This window comes from Pristis pectinata, chromosome 20 (assembly GCF_009764475.1).
Source record: "Pristis pectinata isolate sPriPec2 chromosome 20, sPriPec2.1.pri, whole genome shotgun sequence".
Classification (NCBI taxonomy): Eukaryota; Metazoa; Chordata; class Chondrichthyes; order Rhinopristiformes; family Pristidae; genus Pristis; species Pristis pectinata.
This window is the reverse complement of record NC_067424.1, coordinates 28,253,768-28,277,604: the sequence shown is the minus strand read 5'-3', so window position 1 is coordinate 28,277,604 and position 23,837 is coordinate 28,253,768. Positions and strand designations below refer to the sequence as shown.

The 23,837-nt window shown below is 42.1% G+C and overlaps 1 protein-coding gene across 2 annotated transcripts in view; it reads left to right on the top strand.

Moving 5' to 3' along the window:
* The window catches only part of LOC127580885 (tetraspanin-18-like), a 105,959-nt gene that overhangs the window by 64,234 nt on the left and 17,888 nt on the right, over window positions 1-23,837 (top strand). The window lies entirely within an intron of this gene.

Genomic DNA, 23,837 nt, shown 5'->3' with positions numbered 1-23,837 from the left:
ATTTCAAACCATTGGAAGAAACTGTTTGCAGAGGGAAAGTTAGGATGATATTTTGAGTAACACAGAAAATAATACTTTCTTTCTCACATGCAGAGAATTACATTTTCTATATTATAGGCTTAAAGGTTCCCTTTGTTTCTATCTGGCTATTTTTATATAGCCATATGGAAATGTTTTAAACTGTCTCCTTCTCTTCCAGCTGAAGGTCTATAATTACATTTCTTAAATAACTTTTTTTCTCTGAGTGCCAGGTTGGTTGACTGGTGGATTTAATCCATTCAGCTTTCTGTGGGGAATAAAATGAGTACCTTGTCTAAACAATGGCATAGGACGAAGTGAACAGTTAGCCATCACTGACACAGGTAGAACCAATTGAAGCAGGGTTCTGATGCAGGGTTTTGACCCGAAATGTCAACCGTTCTTTTCCCTCCATAGATGCTGCCTGACCTGCTGTGTTCCTCCAGCTCCTTTGTGTGTTGCTCCAGATTTCCAGCATCTGCAGTTTCTTGTGTCTGCATTGTCTTGAGGAGCAGTCTTGCAGAATTTCTACCTTATATACACATTTCACCATTAACTGCAGCTGAAGCTGTTCGTGATGCATAAACCTACCTAGGTTCAAGGACTGTGCCTGTTTATTGACTTCAGCTGAGGTTGTGGTAGAGGGACACCAAGAACTTGGTCTCAGGTCTGTTGAGCCAGTGATGATGATTCAGCAATTTGGAATTGGAATTGGTTTATTATTGTCACATATACCAAGGTACAGTGAAAAACTTGTCTTGCATACCATTCATTCAGATCAATTCATTACACAGTGCATTGAGGTAGTACAAGGTAAAACAATAACAGAATGCAGAATAAAGTGCAACAGCTCCAGAGAAAGTGCAGTGCAGGTAGACAATAAGTTCAAGGTCATAACAGGGGAGATTGTGAGGTCAAGAGTCCATTTTATCGTACTAAGGAACCGTTCAATAGTCTTGTAACTGCGGGGTAGAAACTGCCCATCTACTTGAGCCTGGGTGGTACGTGCTTTCAGGCTTTTATATCTTCTGCCTGATGGGAGAGGGGAGAAGAGAGAATGTCCGGGGTGGGTGGAGTCTTTGATTATGCTGGCTGATTTATCAAGGCAGCGAGAAGTGTAGACAGGGTCCATGGAGGGGAGGCTGGTTTCCGTGATTTGCTAGGCTGTGTCCACAACTCTCTGCAGTTTCTTGTGCTCATGGGCAGAGCAGTTGCCATACCAAGCTGTGATGCATCTGGATAGGATGCTTTCTATGGTGCATCGATAAAAGTTGGTGAGTGTCAATGGGGACATGTCAAATTTCTTTAGCCTCCTGAGGAAGTAGAGGCACTGGTGAGCTTTCTTGGCAGTGGCATCTACGTGGTTGGACCAGGACAGGCTATTAATAATGTTCACTCCCAGGAACTTGAAGCTGTCAACCCTCTCGACCTCAGCACCATTGATGTAGACAGGAGCATGTGCACCGCCTCCTTCCTGAAGTCAATGGCCAGCTCTTTTGTTTTGCTGACATTGAGGGAAAGGTTGTTGTCATGGCACCATGTGACTAAACTCCCTGTCTCCTTCCTGTACTCTGACTCATCATTATTTGAGATACGGCCCACTACGGTGGTGTCATTTGCAAACTTGTAGGTGGAGTTAGAGCAGAATCTGGCCACATAGTCATGAGTGTTTAGGGACTAGAACAGGGGGCTGAGGGCACAGCCTTCTGGAGCACCAGTGTTGAGAATAATCATGACGGAAGTGTTGCTACCCATCCTTACTAATTGTGGTCTGTTGCTCAGAAGTCAAGGGAGGTGTTGAGTCCCAGGTCTTGGAGTTTGGTGATGAGTTTGCTTGGGATTATAGTATTGAAGGCAAAGCTGTAGTCAATAAACAATAGTCTAACATAGGTGTCTTTACTGTCCAGATGCTCCAGAGATGAGTGTAGGGCCAGGGAGATGGCATCCGCCATAGACCTGTTTTGGCGATAGGCGAATTGCAGTAGTTCGAGGTTGTCTGGGAGGCTGGTGTTAATGCGTGTTATGACCAGCCTCTCGAAGCACTTCATGATGGTGAATGTCAGAAACAAGGCATGTTACCTTGTTTTTCTTAGGTACTGGGATGATAGTGGTCTTCTTAAAGCAAGTGGGAACCTCAAATTGAAGCAGGGAGAGGTTAAAAATGTCTGCAAATACCCCTGCTAGCTGATCTGCACAGGATCTAAGGACACAGCCAGGGATACCATCCGGGCCAGTTGCTTTCCGCGAGTTCACTCTCCGGAAGACTGATCTTATGTCCGCAACAGTGACTGTGGGTTCAGGTGCATTGGAGGCTGTCGGGGTGGGTGGTGACGTACCAATCCCCATCTGTTCAAAACGTGCATAGAATGTGTTAAGCTCGTAGGGAAGGGATGCGCTGTTACCGACTTCATTTTGTAGCCCATTATAGCATGTAAGCCCTGCCACAACTGACGGCTGGTCTGGGACTCAACTTTGGACTGGTATTGTCTCTTGGCATCTCTGATAGCTTTACGGAGGTTGTATCTCGATTTCTTGTGTAGGTTGGGGTCACCTAATTTGAATGCTGCAGTCCTAGACTTCAGTAGAGAGTGGATCTCCCGGTTCAACATGGTTTCCAGTTTGGGAACACCTGGATTATCCTCTTTGGTACACAGTCCTCAACACTTGCTGATAAAGTCCGTGATGGTGGTGGTGACATACTCGTCTAGGCTGGCAGCTGAGTCTTTGGAATGGACCAGTCTCCCGATGCAAAGCAGTCACATAGAAGCTCATCTATTTCCTCAGACCAGCACTGTACAACTTTCTGTACTGGATCCTCCTGTTTCAGCTTCTGTTTGTATGCAGGGAGCAGGAACACAGCCTGTTGGTCTGATTTACCAAAATATGGACAGGGGTGGCTCAGTAGGCATCTTTGATGTTTGTATAGCAACGGTCAGGGGTGTTTGGGCCCCTAATGGGACAGAGAACATCCTGGTAGTATTTTGGTAACACTCTCTAAAAGTTGGCCTGGTTTCTTGTAGAAAGTGCATGCACATCTGGCAAAAACAGGATCAGTTATTGACTGTGAAGTTCAGTGCAGTTGAGATGCTTGCTAAGACAAGATAAGATAAGATCTTTATTAGTCACATGTACATCGAAACACACAGTGAAATACACCTTTTTGCGTAGTGTTCTGGGGGCAGCCTGCAAGTGTTGCCACGTTTCCGGTGCCAACATAGCATGCCCACAATTTCCTAACCTGTATGTCTTTGGAATGTGGGAGCACCCAGAGGAAACCCACGCGGACACGGGGAGAACGTACAAACTCCTTACAGACAGTGGCCGGAATTGAACCCGGGTCGCTGGCGCTGTAAAGCGCTACGCTAACTGCTACACTACTGTGCCTGCCCTGCCGTGTGTGCCTGCTAACATGGGCAGCATAGTGGGACAGCTTAAAGAGCTGCTGTCTCACAGTGCCAGATACCTGAACTCAATCCTGACCTCAGGTCGTGTCTGTGTGGAGTTTGCACATTCTCCCAGTGAGCCTCCAGGTGCTCCAGTTTCCTGCCACATCTCAATGACATGTAGGTTGGTAGGTTAATTGGCCTCTGTAAATTATCTCAAGTATGTAGGTGAATGGTAGAATCTGGGGGAGATGATGAGAATGTGGGGAGAATAAAGAATGGGATTAATGAAGGATTAGTGTAAATGGGTGGTTGATGGTTGGTGTGAACTTGGTGGGCCGAAGGGCCTGTTTTCATGCTGTAGGTCTCTATGTCATTATGTCTCTGCCAAACACATGAATGACAGGTGAATGAGAAACCTAAGGGCACCTAACGTGGAGGCAGCTCAGCAAGCATTAGAACCTTTGGGATGAGAAGAAGATGATGGGGAAGGGAATTGATTCTTCTTAGATCTACAGCTTTATGCTTCTGGCTGAGAGCAGTTAACTTCGTACATAATAGGTTTCAAGTGATCTGTTAACTGCATTACAACACCTAGTGGAATTGGAATTGGTTTATTATTGTCACATATATCAAGATACAGTGAAAAACTTGTCTTGCATACTGCTCATACAGATCAATTCATTACACAGTGCATCAAGATAGTACAAGGTAAAACAATAACAGAATGCAGAGTAAAGTGTAACAGCCCCAGAGGAAGTACAGTACAGGTAGACAATAAGGTGCAAGATCATAACGAGGTAGATTGTGAGATCAAGAGTCCATCTAATCGTACTAAGGGACTGTTCAATAATCTTATAACAGCAAGATAGAAGCTGTCCTTGAACCTGGTGGTATGTGCTTTCAGGCTTTTGTATCATCTGCCTGATGGGAGAGGGGAGGAGAGAGAATGTCCCGGGTGGGTGGGGTCTTCGATTATGCTGGCTGCTTCACCGAGGCAGCAAGAAGTACAGGCAGAGTCCACAGAGGGGAGACTGCTGTTCGTGGTGTGCTGAGCTGCCCACAAGTCATGGTGTGGTGGGGAAGTGGGTTTGCAATTTCATGGGTTTGGGGGAGTGGCTGAGAAAAGAGCCAGTATGCTCTTATCTATCAAAAGATGAAACTGTTTGAATTGGAGATGAACTAACAATGACTCTCATCCTTAAATACAGCTGGAGAAACTTAAAGACAGTGGAGGAAGCCAACACTAATTTCTGAACTGAGCCAAAGAATGCATCTCTAGAAATTGAATGATGTCTGTTTAGACCTGTTAAATTGTCAGCATGTGGTGAGCCTATAACTGTTCGAGTCAAGGGCTTACCAACGGAAAGATTCACCACACAATAGGCTTACACAAAGAAAGGCCTTTCTTTCAGTCTACGCGAGGGAAATCAGGTAAGGCCAGAGCTGTGTTGTACACAAAAAAGGGAATGATGTAGGGGATAGGGGTCCAGTGGAAGGCAGTGAGGTTCTGAGTGGGGAGAAGAGAATTGTTAGCTGGGATTGGTAGGGTGATCAAACCAGGGGATTGGTTTAGAGGTTGGTCTGTGAGATTGATACAGGAGATGGATTTGGAAGGTTGGAATGAGAATCTGATGCAAGGGATTGGTGAGGAGCAGGTTGGATGAGTTTCAGTGGAGGGATCAGATCAGTAGTTGAGGAGGAGGGAGGCTTGGTGAAGGTTGGAACGCCATGGAATGGAGGTAGGAAGTGGTTCAGGGATTGTGAGGAAGAGCTGGGCATGTACATTATTTAAAGGGGACCCACTTGAAGGAGGTTCACAGCATTGGAATTGATGGGCTGGGAACCAGCAAAGACTGGTCCACTTTTAGTAACACTGAAGCAACCATTGCCTCTGCAGGAGAGGCCAATGTGGGCTATCCAAACATTAATGGAAATCCTAAATGTGGAGCCCAGGCATGTGTTGCATGTCTTGGGATTCCAGTGCACAATTTCAAAACCTCACATTACTCAGAGGACCTGAAGGAAACCATGTAATTTGTAGTAAGTGCACTATATGGAGCCATAGAGTTAAACAGCATGGAAACAGGCCCTTCAGCCCAAATCATCCATACCAAGCAAGTTGCCTACTTGAGCTAGTCCCATCAGCCTGCGTTTGGCCCATATTCCTCTAATCCTTTCCTATCCATGTACCTGTCTAAATGTCTTTTAAATGTTGTCATTGTTCCTGCCTCAACCACTTCCTCTGGCAGCTTGTTCCATATACCTTCCACCCTCTGTGTGAAAAATTTGCCCCTCTGATCCCCTTCAAATCTTTCCCCTCTCACAAACCTATGCCCCTTAGTTTTAAACTCCCCTACCCTGGACAAAAACTATGACGTTTCACCTGTTCTATGCTTCTCATGATCTGTACACCTCTATAAGGTTGCCCTACAGCCTCCTGTGCTCCAGGGGAAAACACCCCAGTCTATCCAGTCTCTTCTTATAACTCAGCCTTGTAACTTGCCATTACATTTTATTTTTCATTGAAATTGAATGGACAAAAAAGTGATGTTTCTCAATCCAGTTTCTAAGCAGCAATATTCTTGGATGGCTTGTAATCCATCATTGCCAAAATATGTGTGATCCTTGCATTGGATCAGACTCAACCTGTATGTTTCATTTTGTTGAATTATATGACAGTCTCTCCCCCAGGATTGGGGAATTAAGAACTAGAGGGCATAGGTTAATGGTGAGAGGGGAGAGATTTAATTGGAGCCTGAGGGGCAAGTTTTTCACCCAGAGGGTGGTCAGTATATGGAATGAGCTGCCAGAGGAACTGGTTGAGACAGGTACATTAACAACATTTAAAAGGCACTCGACAGGTACATGGATAGGAAAGGGTTAGAGGGATATGGGGGAAAATGGGACCAGCTTAGATGGGAATCTTGGTCGGCATGGACCAGTTGGGCCGAAGGCCTGTTTCCGTGCTGTATGACTGTATGTGTTCTAAAAATGTACGTCAAGAATTTCTTAAATCTGGTTAAAATCACTTCATATTTGACTAAGATGTGAACAGTCCTGGTTAATATTGAATCAGTGAATCTATCATGGAGATTAAAGCTGAAGATTTTGTGTAAATCTATTAGCTGTTGAGAGTGGATCAGAATAAGTTTTGCAATTGTTGGAGGTGTGCAGCTCAGAGAAGCACAATATATGAACATTAGTACACAGTGAGGAAGGAACATTTCGGTCAACAAACCTTTTTCTATCACAGGCCATCTATTTACACTCTCCTGCAGTTTACTTATCACAGTAACTCTCCTGAGAGACAATTCTACAATATTAAACATGATCACCATAACATATTCCAATCACATGGAATATCTTTCTATCCCCAAATATCTGTATTTTAATCCTTTATATTTTGAGAGAGAAATGTGAGAGGTATGAAGAGCACAGAAAAAATAATTATATTTGGGTAGTGACTTTCATCATAAAATTCATCTGCCTTTTCTCTAATAAAAGTATATATTGAGTTTGATACTGCAGTCCCAGCAGCATCTCTTTTTTACATTTACTTCAGATTTCCAACAATTCAGATGTGTTCATTTCTTTGTCATTGAAGTCATTTGATAACCTGGCCAATTCTATGTTTCTTTCCATATTTATCAAATCAGCAATAAATCTGTTTCCTTGCCAGAAATTTCGAGGGGGCCAGTGATTTTTGTCAGAAGTTAGAAGTGTTTTGTGAAAGTAATATATTCTAAATGATGTAGAATTTACTTGAAGGGAGTGGCAAGGCCAAAGTCAATAATAGAGCTGCTAAATCTCATCCAGAGGGTGCAAAAATCCAGGGATGGAACCATTGAACCTATGATTTTAAGGGAAAACTACAACAATATTTGGAAGAGAAAGTATGAACCTCCCCTTTACATGTACCCAAACATGTCTTCCCTAATAATGTTGGTAAAATGCTATTCTATAATAGAACATAGGGCATAGGGCGTAGAACATAGAACAGTACAGCACAGGAACAGGCCCTTTGGCCCATGATGTTGTGCCAGACAAATTAAGCTAATGATACCTAATTACACAAGTCCCTTCTGTCTGCACAGGGTCCATATCCTTTCATCCTCTGTATATTCATTTGCCTACCTAAGAGCTTCTTGAATGCCTTTATTGTATCTACCTCCACCACCACTCCTGGTAGCACAGTCCAGACACCCATCACTCTCTGTGTTAAAAACTTGCCCCACACATCTTCTTTAAACTTACCCCCTTCTCACATTAGGTGCATGCCATTAGACATTTTGACCCTGCGAAAAAGATTCCGGCTACCTACTCTGTCAATGCTGCTCATAATTTTATAAACTTCTATCAGGTCTCCCCTCAGCCTCTGCCATTCCAGAGAAAGCAACCTCCTTAGAGCATCTGCCCTCTAATCCATGCAGCATCCTGGTAAACCTCTTCTGCACCCTCTCCAAAGCCTCCACATCCTTCCTATAATGGGGCAACCAGAATTGAATGCAAATCTGCATATAATTTGCAAGGCCCATTGCATAGCTACTCCAGGGAGGTACACTGACTTGGACATGCAAACTTGTGTGCTTATCTCAGCAATTAGGAAAATAGAGACTCTCAGGAAAAGGCCATTCAACTAATGGAGCCTGTTCTACCAGTCATCAATAATATTGCTGATACCTATCTTAATCTAACAATTAACCTAGCCTCTATAGCTCCTTGTAGAAGGGAATTCTCAACTTTCACTGGAGTATGTGTGAAGAAATATTTCTTAACAAGACCTCCTCAGAACTGCCCAGCTCCATTTTTAAGGTTATAATTGTTGTTTAGAGGAAATGGTTTCTCTAGATTTCTTCAATTATCTTAATCACTTAATTTTCCATACTTCATACCAGATTCCTCAAACTTTAGGACACCTTTCAGGTTGGAGTAGAAGATCATACATTAAAATTGTTGCTAACAATTCTGTGTGCGTGTTGCACCAATACTTGGAGACTGGTGGACCTGGGAAATGGCATGATATAGCGTGCCATGTTCGTTCATTGTTACTTTCATGTTCATTCATTGTCACTTGCGTAAATTTCTACCATGCATTTGAGCCCAGAGTATAGACTGGCAAATGTTAACTAGGTGATTAAAGTCCGCTTGAGTGTTAGTTAATTGCCTCCACCTTACCTGGGCTGGGCAGGAGTGTCTGAAGAGCCCATCTTCCTTCAGACAGATGCAGATTTTAACTTTCTGTTTGTTACTGTTTGCCCTTGCATGGCCCCACATGCTGTCAATGTACTCAGCCAAACCTTCTTCACCTGTCTGACACCTCCCATCATTTGCCTGAGTCCAGCCCCATTGCCTCTGTGTCCACCTCCTATCTGACTGTCTTAACTTGATTCATCTGACCACCCCACACCATCATCTGCCTGGTTCCACCTGCTCCATCTGTCTGACCACTCATCACCTCTTGTCTAATCCTTTCATCAACTGCCTGAAGCCATCATCTGTCCATGCCACCACTCTTGTCTGTCTAGTGACCAACACCCTCATTCCCCATCATCCCCTCTCTGCCTCACTTCCTCCACAAACTCATCAGTGGTTTGAGGTTGAGGAGGAAGAGTTTATTTATTATACAGTGACTTGGGGCTTATGCATATGGAGTGTTTGATTGATTTCAGTAAGCCAGTCCGAGTGTTTTTGATATCCCTGCTCTGGACAGCTCTAAACCACTGAGAATAACAACTGGGGAAAAAAGGGGAGTTCTTGAGTTGGAAAGGAATAATATCTGTAAGTGTTCCTTATACTTGTTTCCCCGAAGGATTGTCCTACATTAAAGGATAATCTCCAAGGTACTGCTGTACAAACTAGGGAACTAATATTTGACATCTTTAATAAAATGTTTTGTTTTAAACTTCTTTTATTAATTTAAAGAAAAAATGGGGATGGGAAAGAAAGGCTGATCGATTGGTTAATGAGGTTGTTGGTGGGAGGTCTTCTGATCTGGTCAAAAATACATCTGAGAGAATGAAGGCTCCCATTATTAATTCCTATCCAGTGATTTGTGCTGGAAAGTCTGTACAAGTGGGTGTTAGCTGAGTATATGGCTTTCATCCCAGTATCCCACCCAGCAACCCATCTCTCCTTCTCTTCCATCAGTGAATAACCTCATTGTCAAGATTCTCACATGAACAATAATCACTTGGGTGGTCAGACCAATATTTGAGTAACCGTATCTAGTAAGAATTAACAACTTCAGGAAAGAAAGAGAAAAATTTGTACAAAATTTTAACCTTACTTAATTTTTCTGTTTTCCAATATTAACCTTCCTTAGCTTCTCTTTACAACTCAGTGAGCTGAAATGTTGTATAAACTATGCAGTTTGAATTCCAGATTAGAGAATGGGTGGCTGATAATAGGAGAGTAGTGCTGGTGTGGTAAAATCCACCTCAGGCAAAGAACTCATATAAGATTACTTAGAAAAATCAGTAGAGGATTTAAGATTTGTCCTACAGGAGCCTGCGCTATCTAGAAGAGAGAGGGTCCATCCTCTGTGATGCTGCTGTATGACTTTGGTTCCAAAGTCATACAGAAACCTTGCAGTACTTTTTACAGGAGGTGACTGAGCTGGAGAGAGATGGAAAAGAAAAGTAATAGTTACCAAAGAGTGACCATATAGACGTGTTGTGGGCATGTAACTAGAAAAGTAACTTGAACGTTTCTTCACATTTTTAAGAGCAGCATTACACATACAATTGAGTGGCTTGAATTTTGTGGAGAAAATGTATTAAGTAGATTTCCTTTGGGACCTATATAAAACCTAACTGCAGAGAGAAAAAAATAATTCCTCCTCTCCAGGGATAAAAGCATTACACACTTTAACCAACTGTGTCAGCCCCTACATCCTTCTACATTAAGAAAAAAACACCTTGTAAACGCTGTTTTCTTTGTTGTTCCTGTTAATGAAAGATTTTAGCTCACAGCAACTTCCACCCTTATCTCTTTATCTCCTCCCCTGCATATTTCTCTCTGCAGAATTCCTTGTGTTAGACTTGGCCGCAGAATGCAGCAGCATTGAGGAAAAATGCTGTCCGCTTGACACCCTCGATGTTGCCCATGTTGTGTTCTATTATAATATGACGGATGATTTAGCCATGTGCATGCAGTTAGTGTTGTGCTTGCCCTCTAAGTGGTTGCACAATTAGGCTCCCAGCATCAGAGAAACACACAGTCAACAAGAGGTGAGTTGAACGTGCAATTTAACTGAAATATTATGTATCTGTAATGGGCTAATTTTCTTAAGCTATTGGGGTTTTACTTGACAGATACATAAAGTATTGAATGTATGAGAGGCACTGAATAGGTTAAAAGTCTAGATCCTAAATAGGAACATCTGGTATTAACTATTCTCTTTATCTTAATAATCCTATTAATCAAAGATTGTGGCTGTACAGGGATTTCTGCTGATGCTGATTCTGTTACAGTTGTAGGTAATGATGACTGATCTTTTCCAAACCCTTTCTCCAGCGCATACTCTGGTTTTGCTCTGCAGTTTGTAGTACCTTGCCCAGATTCAGGAAGTGTGGCACCAAGAATTGTTGGAGGATAAGTGCAGGGACTTTGCTCAGGGACCATTTAAAATGAAACATAGGTCAAAAATAACCTGTGCCCGAAAAAGTTTGCAGTGAATACACTGCGGACCATCATTTTCAACATCTGTGCGCTGCTATCAGTGACTAAGAAGGTGTGAAATACCTGTGTTATAGAGGTTGGTTTCTGAAGTTATCGCCAGGTGCTGCTTCTACTATAGTGATACTTGGGATTCTGGCACTGCTGGGGGATAAACATTTACAGCTGGAAATCATGGAGCTGTCTATTGCATGCAAACATGACAAAAGCTGCAATTAATCAGTTAAGGGTACTGTTCGGTTCCTCTCTTTTTGGGTGATTACCTTAGACACCTGTACTGAAACAGATGGACCATGGGAGGATTTTAGTAAGATTAGAATGCTCATCAACAATTGATGCAAAAAGTCAATGCTAGAACTGTGTACGTGTGAGCAAGGTTGGGGACAAACTGCATGACCAGAAATCAAAAGATTAACTGTAACAGTCAGGATGTTCATTGATGTTGGTTGAGAACACAAATAGGAGCAGGAGTAGGGCATATGGACGTTGTGTCTGCTCCACCATTCACAAGCATCATGGCTCATCCTCCAGCTCGTATACATTCCCACACTATCCCCATATCTCTTGATTCCCCTTAATGTCCAAACATCTATCGATCTCAGCCTTGAAGATATTCAATGACTGAGTATTTACAGCCTTTGTAGTTGCGAATTTCAAAGACCTATAATCCACTAAGTAAAGAAATTCCTTCTTAATTCAGTCCTAAATTGCTGATTCCTGATCCTGTGAAAATGCCCTATAGGCCTGGGATCTTCAGCCACAGCATCTACCCTGTCAATCCGTCCCAGAACATTATGTACCTCAATGAAATCATTTCTCATTCTTCTAAAGTCTATCCTTATTCACTTTCTTGTGCAAGTCAAACCTAACTTCTTTAGTCAACCTAATGAATCTATGCTACTTTGACTCAAAGGCAAGTATTTCCTTTCCTAGCTTTGGAAGTTAAACCTGCCTCAGAATATTTCAAGTGTGGTCTCCCTAAAGCCTCATATCATCCCAGGCACTGTCATCTTGCTATGGCAGAGAGGTTTTCATGTTCCAATGCCCCAAAGGGCAAAGGCGTTTGGGAGCTTAAGTTCTGGGTAGGGCCTCTCATCATGGTAAGGTCAAAGGAGGGATTCTAGTCCAAGCATGATTGAAAAAGTCCTCAATGGCCTGACAGAGAAAGACTCTGCCTCTAAAGGTTGTGAAGGTAGAAGAAGTTTGCAATGGGAAACTGGCCTGAGTCACCATGGTCCGTAATGCCATCTAACCTGTCCACCAGCCTACAAGATCATGTGAACCTGACTGTGTACTAGAATCCCTGTGCTAAAGATGAGATCAATAGGCTTCTGTTCCTAGCACGATGGAGGAGTGACTCTGTTGATGGGGACGGTGATACTCAGAGTCCACATCTAAAACTCCGCACATGCACATCAGGTGCTGGATGGTCTTCAGGCGCATGTGTAATAGGAGACATAAGAGAATGCACATGCTGGAATCTGGAGCAATGCATAAAAAGCTGAAGGAGTTCAGCAGATCGAGCAGCATCTCTGGAGGGAAATGACCAGTTGACATTTCAGGTCTCAACCCAAGACGTCAACTGTCCGTTTCCCTCCCTAGATGCAGCTCGATCTGCTGAGTTCCTCTGGCCTTTCATGTGTAACAGGAGTGTTCTTTGGCAGCTGCACACATGATTGAGCAGCCACCTTAAGGATACCCACAAACACACGTGTCCAGTAGTGGGTTTCTAAGTCATCTGAAGACCCGCCAAACATAATGGATGTAGTTCGTGATTCCCAGGAACCCACCAATAATATATTCACTGGTGGTGCTTTGGGATCAATAAAGGAATGACATAGTGGCGTAGCTAGTAGAGCTGCTGTCTTACAACTCCAGCAACCTGAGTTCAGTCCTGACCTCCAGTGTTGTCTGTGTGGAGTTTGCATATTCTTGCTGTGACTGTGTGGATTTCCTTTGGGTGCTCTGGTTTCCACCTCCATCCCAAAAATGAATAGGTTGGTAGGTGAATTGATTGCTGTAAGTTGCCCTTAGTGTGTAGGTGAGTGGTAGAATCTGGGGGGAGTTGATGAGAATGTGGGGAGAATAAAAAAAAGGATTAATGGATGCTTAGTGTAAATGGGTGATGGATGGTCAGCATGGACTCAGTGGGCCAAAGGGCCTGTTTCCGTGATTCCATGACTCTAATCACAGCAGGATTTTCTTCTGATAAAGAGCCCCAGACCTCCTCTTTCTACAGATATTGCCTGATCTGTGGAGTGTTTCCAGCATTTTCTGTTTCTATTCAGGATTTCCTTTAATTTTGTTCTCCTCTCTCCTTGTGATAAAATCTATCATGCTGTTTGCCTTCCTAATTGCTTACTGTGTCTGCATACTTACTCTTTGCATTTCCTGAATCAGCTCACCCAAAGCCTTCAGCTCTCCAGTGTTTGCTATTTCTTCACTGTTTAAAAGTTATTCTAGCTTTCTATTCCCTCTATCAAAATGAAAATTCTCATATTTTCTCACATTGTACTCTAACAGCCCCCTTCTGATATAACCTGTCTATGTCACTTTGCAGACTAAAATCTCAATTTACCACAATGCGGACTTGTGCTGGTTTCTAGATACTGTGCAAAGAATGGCACTGCTGGAATAACATCATTGGATTAATTGAGTGGTAGAGCCTTTATCATAACCATGCGGGAAACCTGTCTAAAGTGTTCTGCTAAAAACACTCTGTAATTGTCTCTGTAATTGTCACTGCAATTGATAAACTGTCCACATTTCCGTCCACATAGAGCAAAGAAAATAAGAATAGGAGCAGGCTTTTCAACAGACACATTATAAATATGAGACTGTTCAATGAGGAATTTGTATGGCATGGGCATGCTATGTAAACTGCGCTCCCTCTCTGCTGAAATGGCTATATTTTTTTTGTGTATGGCACTGAGCTGGTAAAAGCATATACTAACTAATTCTATTTACTCTGACTGAATGGGAGGATGAAACGTAAACTCTAAATCATTGTGTCATCACCTAACGTTGGCAAAAACAGTGGTAGCACAGTGGCATAGTTAGTAGAACCACTGTCTCACAACTCCAGTGACCTGGGTTCAATCCTGACCTCTGTGTACTGTGGTTTGCACGTTCTCCTGTGACCATGTGACTTTCCTCTGGGTGCTCCAGTTTACTCCCACATTCCAAAGACATGTGGATTGGTAGGTCAATTGGCCATTTTAAATGGCCCCTAGTCTGTAGATGGACAGTAGAATCTGGGGCGAGTTGGTGGGAAATTAAAATGGTTTAATTAGTGTAGGATTATTGTAAATGGGTGCTTGATGTTCACTGTGAACTCAGTGGGCTGATGATCCTTCTTCCATGCTGTGTGACTTTATGACTCTCAAGGAATTATGCCCATGTTTCCCTTGCAAATGCCTAAATACTGCAGGGAATTAGTAGAATTGAGTTTATTCCTTGGGGGATAATGTGGGAAAGCAGTGGGTGATTCAATCAGTGTACTGGAGTGCATTTTCAGCAGTTTGTTAAAGAATGCCATCAGATAGCAGACTGCTATTCTATGGGACTGGCAATGGCGTAATAAAAAGTAGTTGTCATTATGGATATTATTTTTTAAATTATGATGTGCTGAAAGGGCTTGTGGGTAAATGTGGTATAAAAGTGAATTGCAACAACCTGAAAGATCCAACATTGGTTTGTTCTGGCTAGTTCTGAGTTGCAAGTTAGCCTTTATTTGTTGATCCATGTGCTCTCGAACTACCTGATGTCCAACTCCTATGCTCTGTCTGTGCATAGACATGAGGTAGGCAAAGGATCAAGCTCAGTTGTGATACTTTAATAGTTAAATACCCTGCTTACACCCATTGTCTAGACCATTGCAGGAAGAATGTTGCCTTGAGCAAGAGAGAGGAATGCAACCATCACTGGGGAAGCTGTACTTAAAAATAATGTGAGAGAAAGGAAAATTTAAGGGGGAAGAATAATAATGTCTTTAATTAATTTTTAAATGATTCTCTGCATATAGTTTCTTCCATTTGCAATTGTTAGTGAGAAAGTAAGTGTGAGTGTGAAGCAGAATAGCCCTACATTAAGACTAATACTGACCCTGTAATGTTAGTGAATGAATCAAAATACCCATTCCATTTCTAACTCTTCATGCCTGGGGGGCTGGTGTTTTGGGATATAGCCTTCCAGTCACCCCTACGAGTTTAGAAGCTCGTGTTTATGATATTTTGCACAAAGGTTAATGTGTTTTCTACATTATAGCAGTGACTATACTTCACAAATATTTTTTGTGAAATGAGTTATTACAGTATGGTCTGCGAAAACTTGTAAAATGCAATGATTTTCTGCACTACACAGGAAATTGCTGAGAAAAGGCCACTGTGTTCACTTGCGCGTCTAAGGAATATTCTACCTTGCTTGAAACCATATGTATAGAAAATTCAATGAGGTGCTCAAAGTTCAACATCCCCACCGACTTCTGGGAACCCTCTATCCCGTGACTGCTCAAAGTGGGGAAGGAGAATTCTAAATTCTATTGAGGACAACAGGGCCGTGCATTGAGAGCACACAGAAGCCCTGTGTAAGCAGCAGAAGGAGGGCATCATCTCACAAACTATCCATCCACGTACCCACCCTGTCTTCCACCTACTGCTGTACCATAGAAGAATCTGCAGTACTCACACTGTCCTCATTATCCACCTCAGAACCTGGAAAGCCAGAGTAGAAGCAATTTATCCTTAGTCCGAAAGGTCTACCTAAGAAGAAGTAGTAGAATATTGTAACCCCAGGACCCTGTGACAAATTGGCACAGGTCCTGTATGTAGAGTCACTACAGTGTTTTCTCAATTAGACTTTTCAGATAGATTGCTTTTCTTTTGTTCTTTCTCAAATGCCTTCCAAATAACCAAACTGTAATCTATGAACAAAAAATATTATTTGAAATTTGAAATGCCAATGTTTAGGTCTTGCTTGAGAAAGTGAGATTTAACATCAGAGCAAATGATATTGCGAAGAAGTTTTTGAAATTTTTGAGTTTTGGGGAAAATGATTTCCAAAGAAAGGATAATTAACAAAAATTAAAGGCTGTGTGGGTGGATACATTTTAGCTGGGAGGATAAATGAAAATATATTAAATAAAATGGTGGGAATTGGTATAACACGGATATAGGTAAAGTATTTGAGAGAATAAGAACAAGTAATGTTTTACTGAATAGTATGTACTTGGGATAGCATTGGAGAGAATAATATTCCAGATAAAATGTTTTCTAGATAAATGGATATAATAGTGTCCACAAGTGACAGAGAATGGAATGGAGAGAATTGTGAGTCCAGGTCATGTGACAGTGGGTATCAGAAACATTTCTCGATTTGCCTGCTCAGGAATGGAAACACTTAAAGAGAATCACTCTCGATATCTTGATCTAAGAATCCACATAGTTGAGGAATTAGGTTGCTGTATCTCTGCCAAATACTCAGGCTTTGATTGTTTCAAGCTTTTGAAATATAATATATTCAGTCAGAAAAACAGTGTAGAAGTGGAACAAAATAAGCTCCCCAGGCACTGTTGCCAGCCTAAATAAATGGCTACAACTGTCATGCATGCCAAATTCACAATGATTTGAGCCAAAACAGTTATCCCATGCTTTTTCCCAGGCAACATCAGGGAGCAGTAAATGTAGACAGCTGCTGCTAGCAGTAGAGTTTTGGGGAAAATGATTTCCAAAGAAAGGATAATTAACAAAAACTAAAGGCTGTGTGGGTGGATACATTTTAGCTGGGGGATAAATGAAAATATATTAAATAAAATGGTGGGTATTGGTACAACATGGATACAGGTAAAGTATTTGAGAGAATAGGAACAAGTAATGTTCTACTGAATAGTATGTACTTGGGTTAGCACTGGAGAGAATAATATTCCAGATAAAATGTATTCTAGATAAATGGGTAGAATAGTGGCCACAAGTGACTGAGAATGGAATGGAGAGAATTGTTGGTACAGGTCATGTGACAGTGGGTATCAGAAACATATCAGAGAACCGGATATATCTGGGAAGATATTAGAGAATAATGAGTATCTGGAAATGTTTAACACAAAGACTAATGGTTCTAAATTATGGATTATTGGTATTGGTTTATTATTGTCATGTACCGAGGTACAGTGAAAAACTTGTCTTGCATACCTATCGTACAGGTCAATTCATTACACAGTGCGGTTACACTGAGTTAATACAGAGTGCATTGAGGTAGTACAGGTAAAAACAATAACAGTACAGAGTAAAATGTCACAGCTACAGAGAAAGTGCAGTGCAATAAGGAGCAAGGTCACAGCAAGGTAGATCATGAGGTCAGAGTCCATCTCATCATATAAGGTAACTGTTCAATAGTCTTATCACAGTGGGTAGAAGCTGTCCTTAAGTCTGGTGGTACGTGCTCTCAGGCTCCTGTATCTTCTACCTGATGGAAGAGGAGAGCAGAGAGAATGACCCGGGTGGGTGGGGTCTTTGATTATGCTGGCTGCTTCACCAAGGCAGCGAGAGGGTAAAGACAGAGTCCAAGGAGGGGAGGCTAGTGTCCATGATGCGCTGGGCTGTGTCCACAGCTCTCTGCAGTTTCTTGTGGTCCAGGGCAGAGCAGTTGCCGTACCAAGCCGTGATGCATCCAGATTGGATGCTTGCTGTGGTGCATCAATAAAAGTTGGTGAGTGTCAAAGGGTACAAACTGAATTTCTTTAGCCTCCTGAGGAAGCAGAGGCACTGGTGAGCTTTCTTGGCCATGGCACCTATGTGATTTGACCAGGACAGGCTGCTGGTGATGTTTGCTCCCAGGAACTTGAAGCTCTCAACCCTCTTGGCCTCAGCACCGTTAATGTAGACGGGTGCATGTACACCGCCACCTTTCCTGAAGTCAATGACCAGCTCTTTTGTTTTGTTGACATTGAGGGAAAGGTTGTTGTCATGACACCATTCCACTAAGCTCTCTATCTCCTTCCCGTACTCCAACTCATCGTTGTTTGAGATACGGCCTATGACGGTGGTATCATCTGCAAACTTGTAGATGGAGTTAGGGCAGAATCTGGCCACACAGTCATGAGTGTATAGGGAGTAGAGTAGAGGGCTGAGGACGCAGCCTTGTGGGCCACCAGTGTTGACAATAATCGTGCTGGAGGTATTGCTGCCTATCCTTACTGATTGCTGTCTGTTGGTTAGAAAGTCAAGGATCCAGTTACAAAGGGAGGTGTTGAGTCCTAGCTCTTGGAGCTTGGTGACAAGTTTGCTTGGCATTATAGTATTGAAGGCAAAGCTGTAGTCAATAAACAATAGTCTAACATAGGTGTCTTCTGTGTAACGTAGATTACACAGAAAACCAGTCAAAATTCTGTGGCATTGCTTGTGAATGAAAATGAAATAGGATTTCCCTGATTCATCCTGTATTTCCTTTCCAAATTTATAATTGTTTCTGTGTCCGGCTTTCACTTTTTATCTCTGGCATCCAGTCTCCCAGTTGTCCCGATAGCTCTAATCTTTTGTCTATAGATACTTAATCTCTATATGGCTCTTTATTTAGCCCAAATACTATTTTTTTCTTTGTGTCTTTTTCTAACACCTGTCCCATCTTATGCCCTGAAGCTTATTCTGTCGTACTGGGTCTTCATCTTCCACAGGTGGTTTTCTGAACAGTAATTGTGCATTGAAAAATTATGTACTTCAATAGGAGGGAACAGTCAGCAAATCCAAAAGCTTATCAGGGCTTAGCCTAGCAAGGCGGTTTGCCCATTTAAGATTCACATGTGCATGAGAGCCACCAGTTTTGTAAGCTTGACAGTCATTGAATTAACACTTGCATGTAAGGAACGACATTAATTACTAATGGGAATATAACAGGGCACAAAGACTGGCTTTGGAGGCAGTCATCCAGGCCCACCTGAGGAAACAAAATTCAGCCTTTGCCTTCTAATCTATTCCTTTGTGGATTGTTGCAGTGAAAAGAATTTTCTATTTCCTGCAATAAAATATATTTTTGACAGGAGGCAAAAAGCAATAATGGCCAGAACTGACCAAAAGTTATAACAGTGGACGGATACTCCACAAGTTTGATTGAGGGTAATAGTAGGGGACTCGATGTGTTTGATTGAAGGTGAAAAGCAGACAGATGCTTGAAAGCTTTGACTGACTTTGACAACAAGGGGTGAATGTTGATAGGTTTGACAGATAATGATAATTAAAGAGGAAGGATGGTTGGAAGATTTGAAATGGTGATAACAAATGTAGATAGTTGAGGGACTTGACAGTGATAATAAGGAAGGGATGGTCAATGATTTTGTCTGATGGTGGTAATGGGGAAGGAATAGTTGATGGGTTTGACCATGGCAATAATAGGGGAGGGATGATTGATGGGCTTGACTGACTTTCTTTTCTCCGCAGTTTTACTAGAAGGCAGAATTACATTAAATTAGTTTAACCCCTTTGCTCAATTGAATGTCACATGAGAGTGTTCAGCAGTTTTCCACTATTGTCACCAACCAATTCTGGCCTCACCTGTTGAAAGAAAAACTGAAATGCACTGCAGGCTGAAAGATTTGGTGCCCTGAACATCAGAACTTCATTTTACTGCTACTTCTCCTTTTTCTTAGGTAATCCTTTGGGGTCAAGAATGACTTGCTTCCCCTCTGCTTTTATTGTGAGTTGGTTAATGAAGCCAAAATGGGAATCTGCAGACTCTTCCACAGATGGGGCAGGAGTTGGCTGATGGGGCAGGTGGTAGACTGTAAGATGGTATGCACTTCCCCCATTGACATAGGGCCTCTGTGTGCTCCTGATTCATGGCCTTAAGTTTCTCAATACCATCCTGAATGCTCCTTCTTCATGTTGAGTGGTCATAGACCAGGGGCTCCTAGGAATTAGTGGGGATGTTGCATTTCTTCAAGGAAGTTCTGGAGTTGGGCATCTGAATGATGTAGCCTGTCCAATGTAGCCCATTGAGAGTGAGGGCTCAATGACTGGGATGTTGACCTGAGAGAGTATGCTGCTTTGATTCACTTATTCTTCCAGTGAATTTATAGGATTGTATGGAGGTAATGTTGTTTGGTATTTTTCCAGTGCCTTGAGGTGCTTGTTGTAGGTAATTCCAATTTTGGAAGCATATAGGAAGGTAGGAATCATTGCTGCAGGGTTTCGACCAAAAGTGGAAGCTATTTTACCTTTACAACACCCAGTGTGGGATAGTGAAGCAATATTGGCTCTTTCTAATTTAATACCGATTGTAAATTACAAAGATGATTAAGACAAATGAATTACCCAGTAGGTACGTGTGAATGAGCTGTAAGCCTCATAGTGATGTGGGAGAAAGAGATCAGATAATGTTACATGTGAATAGAGAAACACAGGACTGCAGTTCTGGAATCTAGATGAAAAACACGATGATGCTGGAGGAACTCAGCAGGCCAGGCAGCATCCGTGGAGAAAAGCAGGCACTTTTCTCCACAGATGCTGCCTGGCATGCTGAGCTCCTCCAGCACCATCGTGTTTTTCATGTTACGTGTGAAGCTTGATTATTTCCCAAACAGTATTACTTTATTTAGACAAGTGATTTATAAGTATACAGTAAGGTTTTTACAGTTTTGAAGTTAATATTTTTTTATCTTGTGGAATTTCTGGAACCTTCCAGGAAGGTTTGCAGCCAGCTTTGCAGCTGTATAGGAGAGAGGTACAGGAAGGGGGATAGTTAACCAAATTTTCCTTCCACCTTTAAAAGAAACAACAAGTTGTTCAAAACAATGCAAAAGACCATAAAGTATAACAGTAGAGAAGATCAGTCAAGGAGTTGTCCCAGTCTCTTGCCTTATAAGGGTTTACACCGTCAAAATATTTTAGATTTCATTCCCAGAGTTTATTGGGCTGGTTCAATGCATCTAAGTCAGCAGCAATAATCCTCCAGTCAATGTTTTAACCTCCTCCTGCCTGTCTGCCTGAAACCAGCCAGGTTAGGGAGTGATACTAGTCGAAATGAGAGCTATCACTCACACCTCTCTTCACCGCAGTCCCACCATGTCCTGATATTTCATGATACCGCTCACAATTTACTTTTATCTCTTGGTAGCCATGTTGTAATAGTGAAAATAAGTGCTGTATTAAATATGTCCATCCTGTTTGTTTTTTCCCCTTGCAATTTTTGCCTATAACATGTCCTAACTCCAGGTTAGACTCCAGGAAGACCTGGTTGTCCATCATAACCAAAGCTCATGTGAACCTAACATGACAAGGAAGTTGCAGTGTGTTCCACCTACAAGATGGCAATGCAAGGATGCAAAGGATTCTATAGTGCATCTTCTAAGCCGCTATCACAGAGAAGGGCAAGGTGAGGAGGTATATGGGAATGCCACTACCTGCTCTGTACCCTCCAAGTCAACCACTGCTCTGGCTTGGAAATACTATATTGCTGGAACTTTCTTTATTGCTGGGAAAGAAAATGAGCATCTGACAGCACAGTGGGAATACTGCCTGCAGTGGCTTTTGAAGGTGGTTCACCCCAACTATATCAAGTGGGCAGAAGGTGGTTCATCCCCACCATATCAAGACTATTCAAGGGTTGGCAATTAATGCTTGCCTTGCTAGTGATGCCCGCATCTTGTCAATGAGTACACAAAGCAAAAATCCAACACCTTTGATAGTGTGTGCAAGACCAAGATTGATGTTGGCTCTAGTTTTCCATCTCTTTCCAATGGGGATGATCTTTGCTCGTTGATTTCCTTCAATGTAGTGCTGTGCTACGCAGGATTAAAGCAACAAGTCACCACTGCACCCAAGCGTGAGACATGGCTTAGTTTTAGAACCCCATGAATGGAAGGTCTGAGACCCACTCCTATTGCATGGAGACTAGAGCTCCAGTTCTGAATCTTGGCTCATACCTGTGCGACATACAATGGGAGGGGTTGGCCTTTCAACATATGGGCTTTGTCAGCTCAGGAAACCCTCTTGCCATCTGGGACAAACCGTCACTTGGAAGGAAGTTATTTTGTGGTTTGTCTGACTATTAAATTGTCTGTGAATCTTTCCACTACTTCATACATTTTGCAAAAGGAAAAGAGTGAATCTATGAGTTTCACTAATTAAGTGAATATCTTGGTTTATTTATAAATGGTTCCAAGAAAAGACTCAGCAAACTCAACTAGATTCAGATTTCAAGGGACATAAGGTTAAAAATTTGGATACTTGCATGGGAATATGTCAGGTGGGAATGTTTCATCCAAGAAGGAATTTATTGTAGCAGTTATTTTTAATGGGTTCTATGTGCATTTGGATGTACACTTAGAGAGAGTGAGATGGAATTGAAGAACTATGAATGGTGAGAGGAAGGTCAGTGCCTAATAACTTACTCTTACTGTTAAAAATCTCTGTTGTCTTTAAGACTTTCCGCAAAACTTTGATTCCATCATAGATGGTGATGAGGAGGCGTACAGGAGTGGGATAGGTCAGCTGGTTGACAACAACCTTGCGCTCAATGTCAGCAAAAACAATGAACTGATTGTGGAAGAGGAAATCAGGCAAACACTCATCAGTCATCACTGAAGGGACTGTGGTGGAAAGAGTGAGCAGCTTTAAGTTCCTGGGTGTCAACATCTCGAAGGACCTATCCTGGGCCCTTCAACATAGATGCAACCATGAAGAAGGTGTACCAGCGTCCCTACTCTCTTAGAAGCTGAAGGAGATTTGGCATGTCATCGAAGACTTTGACAGACTTCTACAAATGCACAGTGGAGAGTATCCTGACTGGTTGTAGCATAGCCTGACATAGAAACTCCAATGCATAGGAACTCAAAGGCTATAGAGAGTAGTGGATTCAGCCAGTTCCATCATGGGTACAGCCCTCCCTACCATCGAGACATCTACAAGAGGCGATTTCTCAGGAAGGTGACATCCATTATCAGGGACCTCCGCCATCTGGGACATGTCCTTTTCTCGATGTTACCATCAGGCAGCAGGTACAGGAATCTGAAGACCCACACTTCAAGGTTCTTCCCCACTGCCATCAGGTTCTTGAACCGACCTGAAAAACCCAAACACTATCTCGGAATATATTTCTTTTTCTCTCTCTCAACTTGCACTAATGTCATTATGTTTATTATGTTGTGTAAGTTATGTATAATTTATGTTAATTTACTGTAGGTTCATGTTAACTTCTGTTTGTCGTGTTTATATTACAGTGCTGTTGCTGCATTTCTTGGCATTTCTACCCTGTGTATGTATGCTTATGACAATAAACTTGAACTTGAACAGTCCTGTGAAGTAATCCACTTGCAGTCATTTAGACAACTAGGCAAAGCAAAAGCCATTTGCCAATGAATAACTTAAATTAGAACAGCATTTGATGTACAATTGGAATCTAAATGTAAAGCTGACTTTAAAGTTTACACCTCAATATCCTATTTGCATTTTCAAATAAGTGGCTTGCCTTTTGATTAATACCTTTGCACACATTCTGGCTGAGATAACTAAAATCAGTTGGGAACCAACAACATTATGAAAGAGTCTGAATATTGTTCAGTCTGTGCCACTGAATTTGTATTTTGAAGTATTCCCCATACCCACCCTAATGACAAATAAATCACCTGCTAAATCTGTTTTGTTAAAAGAACCTGATCCTGGGCAATTTGTGTTATTTGTTCAACTGGCAGTCAACATGTGGGGTCCTCTATTCCAATGATAGCAATCTTATGATGTCCCAATCACAGCCACATTGTTAGTTCAAAGCCTT